This window comes from Pleurodeles waltl, chromosome 1_1 (assembly GCF_031143425.1).
Source record: "Pleurodeles waltl isolate 20211129_DDA chromosome 1_1, aPleWal1.hap1.20221129, whole genome shotgun sequence".
Lineage (NCBI taxonomy): Eukaryota > Metazoa > Chordata > Amphibia > Caudata > Salamandridae > Pleurodeles > Pleurodeles waltl.
The window spans coordinates 778445687-778465004 of NC_090436.1; the positions used below are offsets into that span (position 1 = coordinate 778445687).

The window sequence follows — 19318 nt, forward strand, 5'->3', positions numbered from 1 at the left end:
AAGTATTCCAACCAATCATAACTCACAAGTACATTCTTGTCAAAACAGACAACATGACAACAATGTATTATCTAAACAAACAGGGGGGGACACACTCACCGCAGCTGAGCCTCCTAGCACAAAAGATATGGCGCTGGGCAATTCACAACCACGTTCGCCTAATAGCACAGTTTATTCCAGGGATCCAAAATCAACTTGCAGACAATCTCTCTCTCGAGATCACCAACAGGTCCACGAATGGGAGATTCACCCCCAAATTCTAAACACTTACTTCAAACTTTGGGGAACACCTCAAATAGACTTATTTGCAACGAAGGAGAACGCAAAATGCCAAAACTTTGCATCCAGATACCCACACAGGCAGTCCCAAGGCAATGCCCTATGGATGAACTGGTCAGGGATATTTGTGTACGCTTTTCCCCCTCTCCCTCTCATTCCATATCTAGTAAACAAATTGAGTCAAAGCAAACTCAAACTCGTACTGATAGCACCAACATGGGCAAGGCAACCTTGGTACACAACACTGCTAGACCTATCAGTAGTACCCCACGTCAAGTTGCCCAACAGGCCAGATCTGTTAACACAACACAAACAGATCAGGCATCCAAACCCAGCATCGCTGAATCTAGCAATCTGGCTCCTGAAATCCTAGAATTCGGACACTTAAGAATGTATGGAAGTCATAAAGCAAGCTAGAAGACCATCCACTAGACACTGTTATGCAAGCAAATGGAAAAGGTTTGTTTGCTACTGCCATCAGAATCAAATCCAACCATTACACGCATCTCCAAAGGATGTAGTGGGCTACTTACTACACTTACAAAAATCGAACCTGGCCTTCTCTTCCATTAAGATACACCTCTCAGCAATATCTGCATACCTGCAGATTACCCATTCAACTTCACTATTTAGGATACCTGTCATTAAAGCGTTTATGGAAGGCCTCAAAAGAATTATACCACCACGGACACCACCCGTTCCTTCATGGAACCTTAACATAGTCTTAACAAGGCTCATGGGTCCACCCTTTGAACCTATGCATTCTTGCGAAATACAATTCCTAACCTGGAAAGTTGCATTTCTCATCGCCATCACATCTCTAAGAAGAGTAAGTGAGATTCAGGCGTTTACAGTACAAGAACCTTTTATCCAACTACACAAAAATAAGGTAGTCCTAAGGACTAATCCCAAATTTTTACCGAAGGTTATTTCACCATTCCACCTAAATCAAACGGTGGAACTACCAGTATTCTTCCCACAGCCAGATTCAAAAGAGCATTAATGTACTACATTGACAGAACAAAGAACATCAGGAAAACTAAACAGCTATTTATTGCATTCCAAAAACCTCATGCAGGAAACCCAATATCAAAACAAGGTATAGCCAGATGGATAGTTAAGTGCATCCAAATCTACTACCTTAAAGCAAAACGACAGCTGCCCATTACAACAAGGGCACACTCAACCAGAAAGAAAGGTGCCACCATGGCCTTCCTAGGAAATATTCCAATGCACGAAATATGTAAGGCAGCCACATGGTCTACGCCTCACACATTCACCAAGCACTACTGTGTAGATGTGTTATCTGCACAACAAGCCACAGTAGGTCAAGCCGTGCTAATAACCTTATTTCAAACCACTTCCACTCCTACAGGCTAAACCACCGCTTTTGGGGAGTTAACTGCTTACTAGTCTATGCAAAACATGTGTATCTCCAGCGACAGATGCCATCGAACTGAAAATGTCACTTACCCAGTGTAAATCTGTTCGTGGCATCAGTCGCTGAAGATTCACATGTGCCCACCCGCCTCCCCGGGAGCCTGTAGCAGTTCGGAAGTTAACTTAAGCTTTGTACATTTGTAAATATATTATTTAAACCTTAAATAGGTACATACTTAGTCACTCCATTGCATGGGCACTATTACTACAACACAACTCCTACCTCACACTCTGCGGGGAAAACAATCGAAGATGGAGTCGACGCCCATGCGCAATGGAGACAAAAGGAGGAGTCACTCGGTCCCGTGACTCGAAAGACTTCTTCGAAGAAAAACAACTTGTAACACTCCGACCCAACACCAGATGGCGAGCTATGCAAAACATGTGAATCTTCAGCGACTGATGCCACGAACAGATGTACACTGGGTAAGTGACATTTTCATTATAGAACGATTTAACAATCCATAAAAGTAAAGAAATAGAAAAAGGTAATTGCGGGTCTTGTAATATTAGTCAGTGGTAGCTTTGTGGTTAATGTGGTTAGTTCTTGATTGAAAAATGCTTTGATGTGTATTGGCAACGGGTGGACTATAATGTGAGTATGATGAAGTACTAAGTACTGTATTGTGAATGCAAGTAGTAGTTTAGAAAGCAGGGTGTAAGCGAGCCAAAAGATAATATGGTCAAGTGATATAAGACAGTTTAAGGAAGTAATAATGTAGGGGTATAAGGTGATGAAAGTATAAGCAAAGTCACAGTCGGAAAGAAATTCACAATGGGAGGCAACCACTCACTATGTTGAGTGACATTCAGAGGTGCACTTGTGAGTAATTAGTGCATTACCGTCTTATTCATTTTCACAACCAAACTTTAAATATGTATTAAGCATCTTAGTCCTCCATCATGCTGTCCGTCTGTTTAGCCAATAATCACAATGCTACAGATGGAAAGCTCAGAGGATGAACATCAGCAGATACCTCCAGCACCCAGCAGAATCTCTCAGCGCCTGTCAAGGGGTGCCACCTCCTACCAAACCATGCAGCTCTCGGTAAAATGGACCTAATAATGAGGGCAGTGCTGTATCACTGGGACCAAGGGTGCAGCCAAGCCCAAAAGAAATTATTCATTTTATGTGGAAAAGAAAGAACGACCCCACCACAAAGAAATACTGACCATGAGGCTGAGAACCACCTGGATCTCATCTTTCTGAAACCTAGAAGGCAACAGCCACTAAGACATTGGATGGAAAAGCTCACAGGAGAACATGTCCAAACAGCAAGAGTGCTTGGAAGTCCTAGTAACAGTGCAACAACCGCTGAGCCAGGATTGACTCGAGATAACCAAGGCATATAGTAAATGGCCCAACATACCTAGTCAGTTCCTGTAAATAAATACAGGACAAAAGACATCAGGTATTCCAAATGCATCACACTTGTTGAAAGAGCAAGCAGCATCAATACCTTTGTGTGATGGTGAAATGAAGCCATGTTTACTGTGGGAGCTAGTGATACATATTGATGTGAATGGACTACCCCAAACAAGATGTCCCAGTGGAGGAATCATCTGCTATCATCAGGCTCTCTGAGGAGAGACGTTGTCCTGGAGAAGTAACATGAAGAACAAGGGAACAGTTGCCCAGCCATCCACCACTCATCTGGTTCAATTGAGAGAGTCTTGGTGGGAATCAGAGGCCCACTTTCCAGTACAGATATAGTGACCCTACCTTGCCTATTCAAAAAACTGCATGAGGAAAGGAATATTACTGGGGCGAGCCAGACCTAGGGTAGAACAGAACACTAGACTGCTGCACCATTCACACAACGCTATATCTGATAGCCTACTGTCAGAGATAAAGGCATTTTGCAGTGATCCCGCCCAAAACCGAGTACTTGATAAAAACCATGTGAATGTAACCTCCCTCTAGACCACAACCGGCCCAAATGAACAGGCTTCTGTAAAGGTACGTCCCATTGCATGAATTGCCATTTTCAGGCATCCTAAATAACATATTGAACTATTTCAGTGTTAGAAATGGGGTCAGTCTCTAGTTGACAGTGGTTTGTCCCCTGTCCAAATAGGGGACCCTCCCTCTAGTCAGGGTAAGGGAGTCACACAGCTAAGATTACCCCTGTTCATCCCCTTAGTAGCTTGGCAGGAGCAGTCAGCCTTTTCTTGAAGGCAATGAGTAGAGTATTTGTACACACACATACACTTACACACACCCCTCACCCAAGTGGTAGTCCCGCCCACAGCATCTGGCTCTTCTTCCTGTCAGAATGTCCTCAGTCCAGACGGATTCTAACTTTGTGGGGTTAGAGGTCCAGTACTTATACCCAATTCTGCCTCTGAAGTAGGCAAACTTCAAATACGTCTTTGTAGTGCACAAGACCCTGTCTTTCCTGCCCTGGCCCCAGACACACTCCAGGGGGTTGGAGACTGCTTTATGTAAGGACAGGCGCAGCCCTATTCAGGTCCAAGTGTTGGCATTCCACCGCTTAAGCTCAGGAAGACCTATGAGCCTGGTGGTGGGCCATCAGGATATGCATGGCACACCTCATCTCCCTTTGTGTGACTGTCTAGAGTGAATTTACAAACAGCCGAACTGTCATCCTGACCCAGATGTGCTTTCCACCGAAGGGCAGAGGCACAGAAAGGTTAAGCAAGAAAATGCCCTCTTTCTAAAAGTGGCATTTTCAAACTACAATTTAAAAACCAACTTCACCAAAATGTGTATTTTAAAATTGTGAGTTCAGAGACCCCAAACTTAATCTCCATCTGCTCCCAATGGGAAATTACTCTTGAAAGATATTTCAAGGCAATCCCCATGTTACCCTATTAGAGAGTTAGGCCTTGCAATAGTGAAAAACGAATTTAGCAGTATTTCACTATCAGGACACATCAGTATATGTCCTACCTTTTAAACAGACTGCACCCTGCCCATGGGGCTCCCTTGGGCCTACCTTAGGGGTGAAGTACATGTAGTCATAAGGATTGTTTGGGTCTGGCAAGTGGGTGCACTTTCCAGGTCAAAATAGCAGTTTAAAATTGCACACAGAGGCACTGCAGTGGCAGGCCTGAGACATGTTTACAGGGCTTCATAGGTGCATGGCACAATCTGTGCTACAGGCATACTAGTAGCAGGCCCTGGGCACACCTGATGCAATCTACTAGGGACTTACTTGTAAATCATATATACCAATCATGGATAAACCAATCACCAATACCATTTAGACAGAGAGCACTTGCACTTTAGCACTGGTCAGCAGTGGTAAAGTGCCCAGAGTCCTAAAGCCAGCGAAAGCGAAATTCAACACAGGATCAAAAACAGGTCAGAAGCCAAAAGTCTGGGGATAACCCTGCAAAAATAGCCATTTCCAAAACACAGTATATCATCACAGCGCTGGAAATAATGTGCTCCATGTCTATGTAGGCACCACTCCAGCATGCTGACATCCTTTCTTTTCATTCCGTGCCAGTCAGCACAGATTGGTGCTTCAACTATGACTCGCTCCCTCAAAGCCTCTCCTCCCCTTTAAGAAAGCCCTCAATGGTGTCATGCTCGGGCCAGTGCCAAGCCCTGCACACAGGCGCCTATGCGAAGACATTGCCTGCCACCATTGTCCTGCTCATGTGGTCCCAGCTTACTGCACCCAGCACCCCATCTTTAGAGAGTCTGGTTGTTCAGGCTTCTACATCCAAGCCCAACCCTAGTGCATTCCTTACCATACCACCAGATAGGTAATCTAAGAGGCTGTACACCTTTAGAAAGAGGATGTTCTCTTCTGCCAGCCTTGACTGCGATAGTTACTCCATCAGGAGCTTCAGGCTCTTTTGGCCAAATGAGCCATTGACAGGGTGCCAACATCAGAAGTAAACAAACACAAATGATGGATGGCTGGCTGATGAAGGGTGATACCCTGAAACTAGTCCCAGTATGCTTGTTTCTGGTCCAGTGAGGACCTGGCCTTGCAGTTTGGGCTGGACTGTTCCCATGGGGAAAAGGGTCAAGACTGATTTGCATATGGCTGGGTCAAAATTGGAAAGGCATGGCAAGCAAAAGAAACTGATGGATTACACCTAGATCTGTGACTGGGGGTGAATGTTTGGTTTGTTCTGCATTCCGTCCATCATCTGTTGTTTTGACATCAGAAGTAGGTCATAATAGTTAATCTAGCTACTTTCTGGTGCCCAAGAAAGATGGAGGCCTCTGCCATATTTTAGATCTGCATCTTCTGTTTCTTCTGAAGAACCTGCTTACGTTATCTCAGGTTCTTTCTGCCCTCAACTTTGGAGAGTGGATGGTAGCTCTGGACACCTACTTCATATTTCCTGTCCTGCATGCCCACAGGCTGTACCTGCAGTGCATCGTCCACTAGCATTATTAGTTCACTGTGCTCTCTCCAGCACCTCTTGGGTGTTCGTGAAGGTGGTGGTTGCCCCTCACCTGTGGAGGTCAAAGGTTTTCAGTCTTCACCGACCTTGATGCTTGGTTATTGAAGGTGGGCTTGTCCCACCCAGTCGCCTCCCACCTCCAAACTATGGCAGACCTCATTCATTTGCTTAGGTTCACTGTAAAGATTTTGAAGTCAAACCTGACTCCCCCTCAGATGCCCCCTTTTAATTGAGCTGTTCCGAATACTGTGAAGTTTCGGGCTTATCCTCAGGAACTGTGAGTTCATGATATTTGGATTATGATTCTGATGTTTCAGCCACTATCCTGTTTTTCAGTAATACTCAATCAGTGACTGCCTGGCCTCTTGCATCTTGCTAGTAACACATGCCCGTTGGTATATTCAGGCTTTGCAGTGGGGCCTGAAGTTCCAGTGGTCACAGAATCCGGGTAATCTCTAAGACTGGGTCCAGCTATCAGAGTAAACTGCAAAAGACCTGCAGTAGTGGTTCACAAACAGCAGTTGGGTCAGCAGCAGACTGCTCTTCCTTCTCCACTCAGAGCTAAATGTAGTGACAAATGCGTCACTCCTGTGCTGGGGCAGCCATCTGAGGAAGGTAGATATCGGAGGACTGTGGTCTCCAGTGGAATCTCTGCTCCACATAAAACTGTTGAAATTGAGAGCAATCTGACTGGCATTGAAAGCCTTTTTTCCTGCCATCAAGGGAAGGCTGATTCAGGTGTTCAAGCAACTTTACCACCATGTAGTACTCCAGCATACAGGGCGAGGTGGGGTCCTAGCCCTTGTCAAGAGGCCCTTTGTCTCTCCATATGGCTGGAATGTCACGACACTTCCCTGGTGGTTCAACATCTGTTGAGCTCTCTGAATGCCAGAGCGGAGAAGCTGATCCGTCGATGAGTAGCTGACCACAAATGCACCATCTCCATCTTGATGGGGTGCAAAGTCTCTTGAGAGACTGTGGACAACCTTGGTTAGAGTGATTCCTCAGTGCTGAGAACGTGTAGTATCAGCATGTCTGCGCACTGGAGTTTCCAAGGCAATTCTCGCTCGGAGACCCATTTAATCTCAAGTGGCGCTCGGGCCTCGTGTGCACTTTTCAGCAGATAACAAGCACGACCAGAGTTCTGAAGATTAGGAGCGACAGGACCCAAGTCATTCTTGTGCCTCTGTATTGGGCACAGAGAGTATGGAATCCCAAACTCCTCAGCATGAGTATTGGTCCTCTAACCAGTCTTCCTTTTTGGAAGGATCCCAGAAACAGGGCAGAGTCCTGCACCCGAATCTGTGGGCACGCTTCCGCCTTCATGCATAGAGATTGATTGGTGGCAGTTGACATTTTTTGACCTTTCTGCAGTGTCATTCTGGCAGCCAGACATCCCTCACAGACATCCCTCATCCAAGACAATATACACCTGCAGTTGGGACAAATTTGAGGCTTGGTGTGTTTCCAAAATGTTCGCCTTTTTGCAACTGTCCGACGTTTTGTTTAGTCTCTCGTTAGCCCAGCAAGACTTTGCTTTGGGCACAGTTAAAGACTATCTTTCAGCCATTTAAGTGTTTGTGTGGTTGCCTAGTCAGCCCTCCCTGTTTAAGTTACCTGTTGTGAGTGGTTTGCTAAAAGTACTACATCTGTTCCCTCCAAAACTCTTCATGCCGCAGTGGGATCTGAACCTTATTTTGAGCTTCCTGATGTGCTTGCCCTTTAAGCCATTGCACAATTGCCCTATGTACCTGTTGGCTTTAAAAACAAGCAGTCTGGTGGCCATTTTGTTGTCCAGTAGGGTAATGAAATGCAAGCACTTTCTGTGCACCCTCCTTACACAACTAAGGAATCAGTGCCTAGATAGTCCCTACTAGCTAAGACTTCACCAAAGGTAGGTAACTTTTTCTTCTCATGCAGAAAGTGGAGAACCCTCAGCAAAGCACCCAACAGACATTACGAAGAGAGGTGCCAAGAGGTGAAATGCAGGTATTGGGTCCATCTGAGTTCTGACCTTAGCAATTTATGTGTCTTTTTTTAAGGAAAGCAGGGCATTTTACAGTAAGGCCATTGAGACTAACATCTCCGAGGGGTTACTCATGAAAATGTGGCTTACATCCGCCACAGTGTATAAGCGCAGCATCAAGAATAGCAGCATCTGAAACTGCTCCCCACCTAAACCAGCTACATATGACTGAGATCCAGAAAGGCTTGCACTCCCTTCTCTAAACATAAGAGGGAAATGACGGGGGCACAGGCTTGAGGGCGGTGTAGTCTACACCCTTCCTTTGGTGGTCTCATAAGTTTGAAGTGAACCAGTGTGACATTGCACATATCTCTGAAGGTGCCAAGACAATGTTGGCACTCTCACCAATGCCCCTCAGCAGCAGCAGCAGCTCCTCTGTATGCCTCTGCCCCATAGTGAAACTTTTAACATCTGCTTAATTAGGCCTTCTGTTGGCACAGTCGTCAGACCATCATGAACACTGGCCCCCACTGTTGCTTGAGAAGTGGTATAACTGCCTATGATGTGTGCAGTAACATCTATTTGTGTGCTGATACTAAACTCCTAGTTCTGTGCGAGAAAGAGGGTGGGAGAGCATATGCCTGTTACAGCAGGAGTGGCCATAGGGCAGAAGGCATCCCTATAGTACACTGTGTGATCTTGAGGCATAAATCACAGGGTTGCTGGTGCAAAGTTGATCTGGGTAAGTGAAAATAATGTCTGAAACGCTGTGCACAAACAGAAGCTCTTGCTTCCAATTTGCAGCTTTGGGAAACTGAGACCAATCTCCAAACGCAGACAGAACAAGCATTTGCAAAGCCAAAAGGCCTGTTGTTGGCCCCCAGCCTTTTGGTGTTGTCAGTGCTTGGTTTGATTTGCTGCATATTTTGCAAACTTTATTGGCGAAGCTGCCTGGTCCTCGATAATCAAAAAATAAAAATTGGCTAAAAGTAAAAGTATTTTGGGGGTCTCAATGTACACATTAATAGTCACTTAAAAGAAATGCTTTGTTTGTTTATGCGTTTATTGTGAAAGAGTAGAATGCTTTCACTGCAAAATTAGCCAATTGCTGAAGTTGGCTATCTGATTGCCTCATGTTGTATCACATAGTACTAGAGCAGTGGGAGAAGAGGGCTGGCTGAAAGCCCCTTTAAGAATATTAAATATATAATTTTAGTCAAATGAAAAAGTCTTGGATAAGGACAGACATAAGGCAGTAGGTGAGAGGGGCATAGTGCTGTTTTAGAAGTGCAGTGACCAAGCTTAGTTAAACGTAGTTACTGAGATTTGTTTAAAAAAAACAAAACTTTCATTGGCAGCAAGAAAAAGCACATTTTTTTTACGGTCCGAGACCGCTTCAAAAAGTGAGGACTGGGAAACTGACATCTGATCTACTACTACTAAAGTTCAGGGAGGCAGTCCGGGCTGGACCAGACTGTTCCTATTGGAGCAGTCTCAAGACTGATTCACGTATGAATGAGTCCAAACTGAGGTGGTGTGGTGGGCAAAAGAACAATGTGTTAGAATGCTATCCTGAGCTATTGCAAGGGGTTAGTCAAATTGCAAGACATCCTCATCACTTTTTTGTGTATTAAGGGTAATATTCCCCCTTCTTACTTGAGGTTCCTTATCAAGCTTGTTGCACAACTGGACAACTGCCAGCGTCCTGGAACTGAGGTTGAGGGGCAAAATGAACCATACACTAAAGGAGCTGCCTAGTTCATTCATACATGTCCCTCCGAAGTTTTCAGAATGTACAGCTTTGATACACCTCTACTTTATTTGTACATCTGAAATGGAGTGAATCTTATCAATAAATCATGCCTACGTGCTATATGCATTAAGGAAATTGTGCATACAGATATGGAGGAATGTCCAAGTGCTCGGTCTTCTGAAATGTATATTGTAGGAGGTTGGCTCAGTTGATGGTGTTGCACCCTATACTGAGTCCAGGCAACCCTTAGTGATAGTGAATAGGTGTCCAGATAGCAGAAGCTGTGAGTAGCTGAGGCGAGCAGCTAAAGCATATCCAGGAGGAATGTAAAGCACTTGTATTACCAGAGCAGTCGGGCAATTACTTAATCACAAGAAAAAACCACACAAGTGTTGCAAAAATAAGGAGTACTTTATTACAGCATTGCTACCATTGGTGTACCTCCCTGTGGAGATACTACATATAATTATACACATAAAGTAACCAGCAAATGTAGCATGGAAATATACAGGCCCCTAGGGGAGGGCTAAACCATATACTAAAAAGGTGGAATGTGAAAGTGGAACTCCAACTGAGGTAAGTGTGGTGGTTAGCTAGGGGCTGGAGCCAGTAAGAAATATAGAGGTAATGACAGTAGATGACCCTAGCCACCAGGAGTCAGTTACCCACCCAATTGTCCTCTAGGCTAACCCAGGATGTAATGGTTGGAGTTTGTGGATTTCAGGACCCTTCCCTGTGGTCTCTGAGGAACCTAGCAAGGAAAAGAATGGATGGAGAGTGCCCCTACCCTAGGATACCCAGAAAACAGGAGTATCTACACCAGGAACCCAGATGCAGAGGGGAGAAGGGACTCTCGCAGAAGACTGTGAATGCCTTGGATTGTCCAGCTGCTGTCACGACCTGTGGACCAGACCGGTAGAACCCAGGGACTGATTCCTGACAAGGAAGGGGACAGATTCCAGCACCCAAGGAGGTATCTGGGTGGTGCCAGTGGCAATGCCGACCCTCCTGAAGATGAAGTTCCTGTAAGGCGGTGGAAGAGGATGTCCAGCTGTGGGGTACAGGAGTCCTAGTCGCCTACAGGCTGTCCCTCAACAGTTGATGGATTGCAGGAGAGTCAGTGACCAGCCAGGTCACCAGCAAGCTCTGGCAAGTGCAAATAGAAGCAAAAGAGAAGTTGGTTAAGTTATAGGGACCAGCAAGGTCCAGGAGGCTCTGCCGGGGAGGGGGGGAGTCAAAGCTGGCCCTCTGCACATAGGAAAGCAAGCAGAAGTTGATAGAGCCTTCACAAGTGATCCACAGGTACACCAGACACAGGGAGTCACAATGAGGCCTTACCAGCCCAGCAAAATAGAAGCCCCACATCGCAGAAGTTGCAGAACAGGAGCTGATCTTCGGTTTGCAGAGTGCTGGAGTTGGGGTCTTGTTGGAGTCAGAAGATCTCCTGGAGGATGAGTCAAAAAGCCTTGGCAAATGCAACAGTTGTGGTGCACAGAGGTGGTCTAGTGGCAGAGTAAGGAGCTACAGTCTCCCAACTTGCATAGAAGACAAGCAGGACTCTGAGAAGGCCACAGACTCACCACCTGTGAAGCAGGATCTTTCGATGTCCAGAGACACCATACCAACCCGTTGATGAAACCTTGAGGTGCCTGTGGTTGACTACTTCACTCCAAGGGAGATTCCTTCTTGTTTCCTGGTGCAAATAGTCCTTGTGACCCTGGCGGATGCACAGAGTTGGATGTTGCAAAATGATTGCAGGTTCCGGAGAAACAACATTGCAGTGGTAGCCTTCCCACCAGAAGCAGGCTATTTTGGTTCCAGACTAATACCAGCAGCAGTTTCAGGGGCAGAAGATGTCTTGCAGAGAGTTCCTTGTAGAGTCTTGCCTGATGAATTGGAGGACCCACCTGCGTGGGAGCCCTTAAATAACTCTAAAAGGGGGTTGATTACTCTTTGCGGGGACCTACCTATCAGAGGGGGTCAAAAAAATCACCGGTCTGACCTAACCAACCAGATGCTCCCAGGGGCCTCTGCACATCTTATTTTCAGGGTAGCAAAATCAAGTCGCCACCTGTCAGAGCTCTGGGCACCTCCCTAGGGGAGGAGCTGGATAGGGGGTGGTCACTTCTCTGTCCTTTGTGTAATTTCACCCCAGAGCGGGAACTGGGTGTTCCTGAACTGGTGCAAACCGTATATGCAAGGAGGACGCCCACTGTGCCCTTCAAAGCAATCTGATGTTGCTCAGAGGCCACCCACCCCAGCCTGTGGACACCTAATACACAGGGAGAGGTGGTCACACGTCTCCCTGGCAGGAAATCCTTTGTTCCGCTCCTCTAACCTGACTCAACAGCAGTAGGGACCAACAGTGCTTGGGGTCAGCAGCAGTGCGAGCTGGCAGCTGTACCCCGTAAGGCTGCACAGGCAGAACTGGAGGATCCCCTAGGAAACCCCCAGAGTACATGGTATAATGCAACTAATACTATAATCAGTGTAGTTGCATGATTCCAACATGTTTGATACCAAACATGCCTAGGTTTGGAGTAGCTATTATGTAGTTGGACAACTTGTGTTGATCAGTGTCCACTACAGAGTCCAGTAATTGGCCTGGGGTCTGTAGGGGTGCCTTGCTCATGCAGGGGTACCCCCACACTTGGAGACATGCACCCTGTCCTTGGGCTGAAGGGCTTATCAGAGGGGTGACTTCTAAAGGTCTAAGTGCAGTGGTGAGATTTGGCAGTGAAAGGGTGCATACTACAATGGCAGGCGTGCAGTCTCAATTTACATGGGCTCCCATTGGTGGCATAATACATGCTGCAGTCCATTGGAGACCCCTGGTCTACCAATGCCCTGTGTACCTAGGTACCATATACTAAGGCTTACATGGGTGCACCAGTATGCCCATTAGGAGTGTGAAAGGTAACAAACCACTAAATTTAAGGGCGAGAGTACAGTCACTGGGGTCCTGGTTAGCAGGATAACAGTGAACTACAGTCCAAACACACTGACATCAGGCAAAAAGTGAGGTTAACTATGCCAGAAAGATGGCACTTAACTTCCATGCAAGTATTTCATTTATTCCCTGATAGTTTTGACGGCGCCTCCCCCCACGCCCTAAACACCGAACGACCTATCAAACACTGCTTCCACGCCACACCCGATGGTACAGCCATTATCCTACGACAGATGCACCTTCTCGTGCACGACCACTGTTGCGCTGCACAGCACTATGCCAAGCTCTCACCACAACATGCCAGAAGCAACACACCAACACCACAACCTGCTCCGCAACACACACTTGGTGTGCAAGCACTTCACCAAACTATGGGACTTCATCACTACTGTCACAGGTGTGACCCTCTGGCTGAAACTCATATGTGCCCCAGACAATGCCACAGCAATCCCTGATGGATGTAATATCACTCACGAAGACCGCACCAACAAACCAGGAGGAGGAACAGCTATAGTCCACAAAGAAGCCATACAGTGCACCTCCTCCACTGACAATACTACCACCCCATGGAGCACAAGCTGCGCACAGACAAGACTACCATCAGAGGTTCCCTAGCATACCGATCCCCAAGCCTGCGCACTTGCTTCTGCAACTCCATTGCAGAATTCACTGCGTCTCTAGCCTTAGAATCCAAGGGCTACATCTTCCTCAGCAACCTTAACTTCCACATCCACTACCCCATCAACAACAACACCGCCCACCTCCTAGACAGTCTGAGCTGTCACAGATTAACACAGATCGTCTATGACCCTATGCACACAGCAAGACTCGCATGGACTGACAACTCTGTCATCTCTAGCCCCTGCTCCATCAAACCCAAGACACCCAGTTCCCCCCTCCACCGGGTGTGGAGCGAAGTTTCAGAGACCACCTGTACTGATGCACTCAAAACCTCCAACCCTGCCACCGACCTTGAACAAGGAGTGAAGAACTTAAATGCCTGGATCACCAACTGCACTGACCGCATCGTCCCCATCTAAAGCAGCATCCAGAGAAAACCCTCCCAAAAGGCCAGCTGGTACACCCATGAACTCAGAACAGTGAAACAAGACTGAAACAGCTGAAGAGGAAGTGGCGTGCCAGCAAAGATACCTCTGACAGAGCAGCTTTCAAGACCTCCCAGAACCTCTACCACCGCCTGCTGAGAGCAGCAAAGAAGGCAGTACTAACCAAGCGTATCAAAACCAGCAGCATCACCACTAAGGAACTCGTTAACATCATTAAGGAATTCTCCAACCCTGCGGCTAGTGAAAACGTCATCACACCCTCACAGGAGCTGTGCGATAACCTTGGCAATTTCTTTCACAACAAAATTGCAACCATATACAAGAACTTAGAACCCCACCCTACACTTAAAGAATTTGACAGTCTCCACCATCACAACCAACACCAACCACAGACTAACCATCTGGAACCTTCTCCCCACTGAGGTTACCACCTCTACCATGAAATACATCCACTCAGGAGCTTCCACAGGCTTCTTCCCGTACCACATCTTTAGTCTCAGAAACCCAGAGATCGGCCAAGGTCTCGCCATTCTACTCAACACCTCTATCTTCAACCAGCAACTCATGACCTACCTGGAGCAGAACCAGCTACTCAGTGCCTCCCAATCTGGCTTCCGAAGCGATCAGAGCACCAAGATCGCCCTGATCGCAGATAAGGACAACATCCGTTCCCCATCTCGACTGAGGAGAAACAGCAGCCCTGATCTTCCTCAACCTCTCGGCAGCTGTCGATATTGTATCCCACACACACTGATCAAAAGACTCCACCACATCAGCATCCAAGGGAACTCACTCAGATGTCTCACCTCCTTCCTCCTTGGAAGAACCCAGAGGGTTCATCTACCTCTTTTTCACCTCCAGACCAAAAGACACCGCCTGCGGGTCCTCCAAGAATCAGCCCTCAGCCCCATGTGTTTTTTGTGCATATATGACTCCTCTAGCCAACATTATCAGATCCTCTGGCCTCAAGATAATCTCCTACGCAGACGACACCCAACTCATCCTCTCGCTGATAGACGACTCCACTGCCACCAAAACCAACTTCCACAGATGCATGACAAGCATAGCTGGCTGACTGAAAGAAAACTGCCTGCATCTAAACACAGACAAGACTGAAGTTCTGATCTTCAGCAAAAGCAGCAATACATGGAACAACTTCTGGTGGCCTTCGCAACTAGGACCCACACCCACTCCCTCAGAACATTCCAGTAACCTCGGAACAATTGACAACAGGCTCAGCATGGAATGACATTAATAGTCTCCTCCTCCTGCTTCTTCATTCTGAGCATGTCACGTAAAATCAATTGGCTACCCCCGCACCCAAGACACACCATGACACAGGCCCTCATCACCAGTCAACTAGACTACGGCAGCACCCCCTACGTAGAAATTGCCTTGCAACTCCTGCAAAGACTTCATACAGAATTCCACAGCCAGGCGCATCCTCCCCGTTCCCCGATCACACCACCCCTCAGGCAACTCCACAGGCTCCCCGCCCTTCAGAACAGGTGAGTATTCAAGCTGCTGACCCACGCACACAAAGCTGTACACAAGGACCCATCTACATTAACCACCGCTTGAACTTCCACCAACCGTCAAGACTATGATCTGCCTCCCTATTGCTTGTCCACACTCCATGCATCCGCAGGAGTGGAGGACATGCCTTCATCACATAGCAGCAAAAACCTGTAACAGCCTCACCACTCTTCTCCGGACCATCACCTCTCATACGGAATTCCATAGCTTTCCCCCAAGACCTGGCTTTTGAATTAATTGATGAGACATGCAAGTGCCTGGATACCCTCGAGGGTGATTAGTCATGCTTTACAAATCCTGATTGATTGAGTTAGATTTTTAATGGAAGGCAGACTGAAAACTGTTACTGCAACATTGACATCAAGATATATGTTGCTTGAAACAATCTCTATACTATACTCTAGTTGTGAAGTCAGTGAATATTTACTAAAATAGAGAGGCACCCAGAATCTGATGTAAATTGAAGCATCCTTTGACACTGCAAGGAATTTGAAGGGCTATATAAATGTTTTCAGTAAATTGACAGGAATGTAAAATTTCCTAACAAGTGTAACAGAAAGTTTTAATTCTATCAAAGACACATGTGTAATCCTTGTGTCCCACACACTCTAATATATAGCGCTATAGGGTATCTCTCATTGCCCTGTCTTAATTCTCTCATGTTCACTAATGCTAATTTAAAGGGGGCGAATAGTGCTGCCAACATGTGTTCACACCTGCACATGATGTGCATCTCAAAACTGGTGTTACAGTTGATTTTAGAGTGGATCGGAAAAATTTGATTCCCATCTTTTCCTAAGTTCTTTTTGTGAAGAGCCCTTTTACATACATCACACTGGCCACATTAAAAAAAACATAGTATGTTTGAATAACCAGTGGTCCTGCGCTTCACAAGCTGGGTAGCTAGGACTAAAACTGCTTTTAAGGGATCTTCCCTCCGATGAGTAAACGCTGGTCTATCAGGAATACATTCTTTCAGAGCCATATCAGCCTGTAAAATGGGCCAATGTTTACATATGCTATCCCATAAGGTATTTGATATCTCTATGTAATCGATGGTGAAAAGAAGAGGCAGAATGAACTAGAAATAAACCTGATGTTTATTCACAAGATTGCATAAGGACTATACTTGTAACGGGTGTGTGCCTTAAATTGTATCTCCTTATTGCAGGACGTTCATATCCGCCCAATCCTGGGAGCACTGATCTGCCACAGTGTTGGAGGCCCCTGGCAGACATTCTGCTGTCACAGATATATTTCAAGCTAGGCAGAATTCCCAGATTTCCTTGGCTAAATCCACTAGCATGTTCGACCTGGGACCTCCCCCAGGTGATTGACATAGCGGACTACTGACCTGTTGTCAATCTTTAACAGGACACAGTAGTTCACCTTGTCCTTGGTCCAGCATTTGACCGCAGATGATTCCTCCATTAGTTCCAGGCAGTTTGTATACTATCAGAGGTACTTGGTCAGGCCCCTGTGTAGTTGAAAGGTTTTTAATCATTGAAGGGCCCTGTAATGAAGTGGACAGGGAAAAAATTGCTTGAATGGAGGAAGAAAGTAAACCTACCTTCTGTGCCATGTGTCGTAGTGATGTCGATGGACGGGCGTGGGTATGTTACACTGTGTGTCCGAAAACGAGAGCGGTCTGGGTCAGCAAGGTTGAATCTGGATACCATAGAATTCTGTATGAGAACCCCAAACTGTCTAAAGAACCCATGCATCTAAGGTTCACTCTTCCCAGTTGCGGCTGAATAGCGCCAGTCTGCCTCCCACTTCCAGTTGGAAAAGGCTAATCAACACTCACTTGATTGGCTTCTGTGGGTTTGGCCTCTAAATGAGGCACCGCTTCTGCCCTCTCCTGGAGGGAAAAAGCTCCCCCTTTGGGGGCTGATCCTACCAGTGGGGCTGTCAAGCTGTTGGGCCTCTGGAGGGTGCTTGGGTGAAAAACAATGGCTGGACGTGTGCCCCTTGCCATAATGACCCTGACAAAATGCGTGGCTGAAAAATCTTTTTCATGGAAGCCTGCACCTTCCCTTAATGTGGAGACAGACTTTGCCAATTCTCTTAGAAACGGTTCACCAAACAAACCTCCTTGAACCACTGGGTCTGACTCAGTAGAAGCCAGATCCCTTAATTTTGGCTCCCCTTTAATAAGCAGAGAACGCCTCTCTCTGTTGATACCGCACAATTTGTGTTTCCCATGAAAATTATTGCACATTGTGCTCATCTGGAGAGGGACTCCGGGTCAAGCAGAGTTCCTGAGACCTTAGCCTCCTCCGCCAATGCCAACATTATTGTTAAAGGACCTAGCACATCTAACAGTTTGTCCTGCTACAAATGCCGGGACCTATCTATACCCTTCTTCGGGTCCCTAATCTAGTTGGAGAGAAAGGTGGCCATTCTGGGGTTAATATCTTGGGAAAGGGCTACTTCGTCTGCCAGGGAGGGATGTAGGCATTCTGCTCGCAAGTGAGGTCTTACCTCTTTGTCTAAGGGTTTGCGAATGCGCTCCACTACTACTTGGCCCCTTTAGGGGTCGGCATCCACTCAGCTGTCTGGGGTGTATGAGGTCATTGGGTCTAACATATCTGACGACCGTCCAGTTGATCAGAGGGGACAGATTTAGGGGATGGCTGCCAGGGTCTAGAGAGTCCTGCTTCGTCCATAGCGTCCCCAGGGGAGTTGCTGTTGTCATCATCGGTATAGGAGTGAAGGTCCCCATCATCTTTTAATTCAGGAAGCGCCCCGGGAGTATTGTCAAGCCCAAAGGGAGTGGTCTAGACAAGAATGCCTTTTTTTTTTTTAAGCTCAAAGGCGCCCAGGTCAGCATCAACTGCAGCTTTGGGCTTGGGTGAGTGTTAGACTGAAGCGTCCGAGGGGTGCAGAGGAGCTGAAGTGTTGGAGGCAGTTTGGAAGAGGCGGTCTTCTATAGGTGCTGTCAGTGAGACCACAGCGAGTCGGATGGAAGCGTCCATTGCCTCGCAGAATTCTTTGTCAACTCCTCTTCCACAAAGTCAGTCATTTTATATGCAGTATGCAAAGCGTGCAATTATTTAACTACCCCTGCAGTGACAAAACTTTGGAAAAAAGGTGGTTGGCCTAAATATGGAGCTAAAACAGAATTAGCAGAATTTGGGGGGACATTAAAATGTGCAGTAGGGGATACTATGTCGCTTAGTCACCCTAACAGTCTCAAGGATATCAATCAATCAATCAATTAATGCCTGGGCGGGGGACTGCAGCGGCCTGAAAAATGTGCGCTTTGTGCTAGAAGTGCTACAGACCCTTGTTGCCAGAGACCAACGTCAAGTTCACAACTGTGTAATACCGACCCCTATGGAAACGGCTGTCTTGCCGCTGATGCTTTAAATTAAAATTACAGACCCTGTCAGAGCGTACTTGGCTTCCAGGCATCCTCGGGAAAGGACTATTTCGGACGAGGCTTCGCGCTTCTGACAAACTATCCCAAATGAAAGTAGATCGGACGCGGAGCAGCAAGACTAGCGCATCTCCCAGAGAAAGGCACCTGCTAACGAGCTTCCGGTGTCACAGCACTTTCGTTGCCCCACCGATATTGAAAAACCTTCCCGGCCATGAAACGATCGGAGGTGCGCTGCCGTGGCCCAATAACCTTGTAAAAATGCACAATACATAAAGGATTAAACAAGAAAGACACATAATAAGAGATGGAAAATTGAGCACTTATCTGTCTGTTGGAGAAGAAAGGAAAGGAGGAGGAGTCGGGAGGAACGGCTAGAGATGAATGACTTGATGGGACTGAATTGGTTAAAGATTGTAGTTTTTCCTCTGAGAATCATGGGAAATGTAGCTCTGGTTATTTGTTGAAGTCTGCTGGGGTGAAAATAAATGGAAAGATAAAACATAGTCCTCACTTCTAGTCCTGACAAAATTTTCAAGGCTCCTGCTGACTC

General features: G+C 46.6%; 1 protein-coding gene across 9 annotated transcripts in view; it reads left to right on the forward strand.

Moving 5' to 3' along the window:
- CDC14B (cell division cycle 14B) overlaps positions 1 to 19318 on the forward strand; it is a 344504-nt gene that overhangs the window by 101457 nt on the left and 223729 nt on the right. The window lies entirely within an intron of this gene.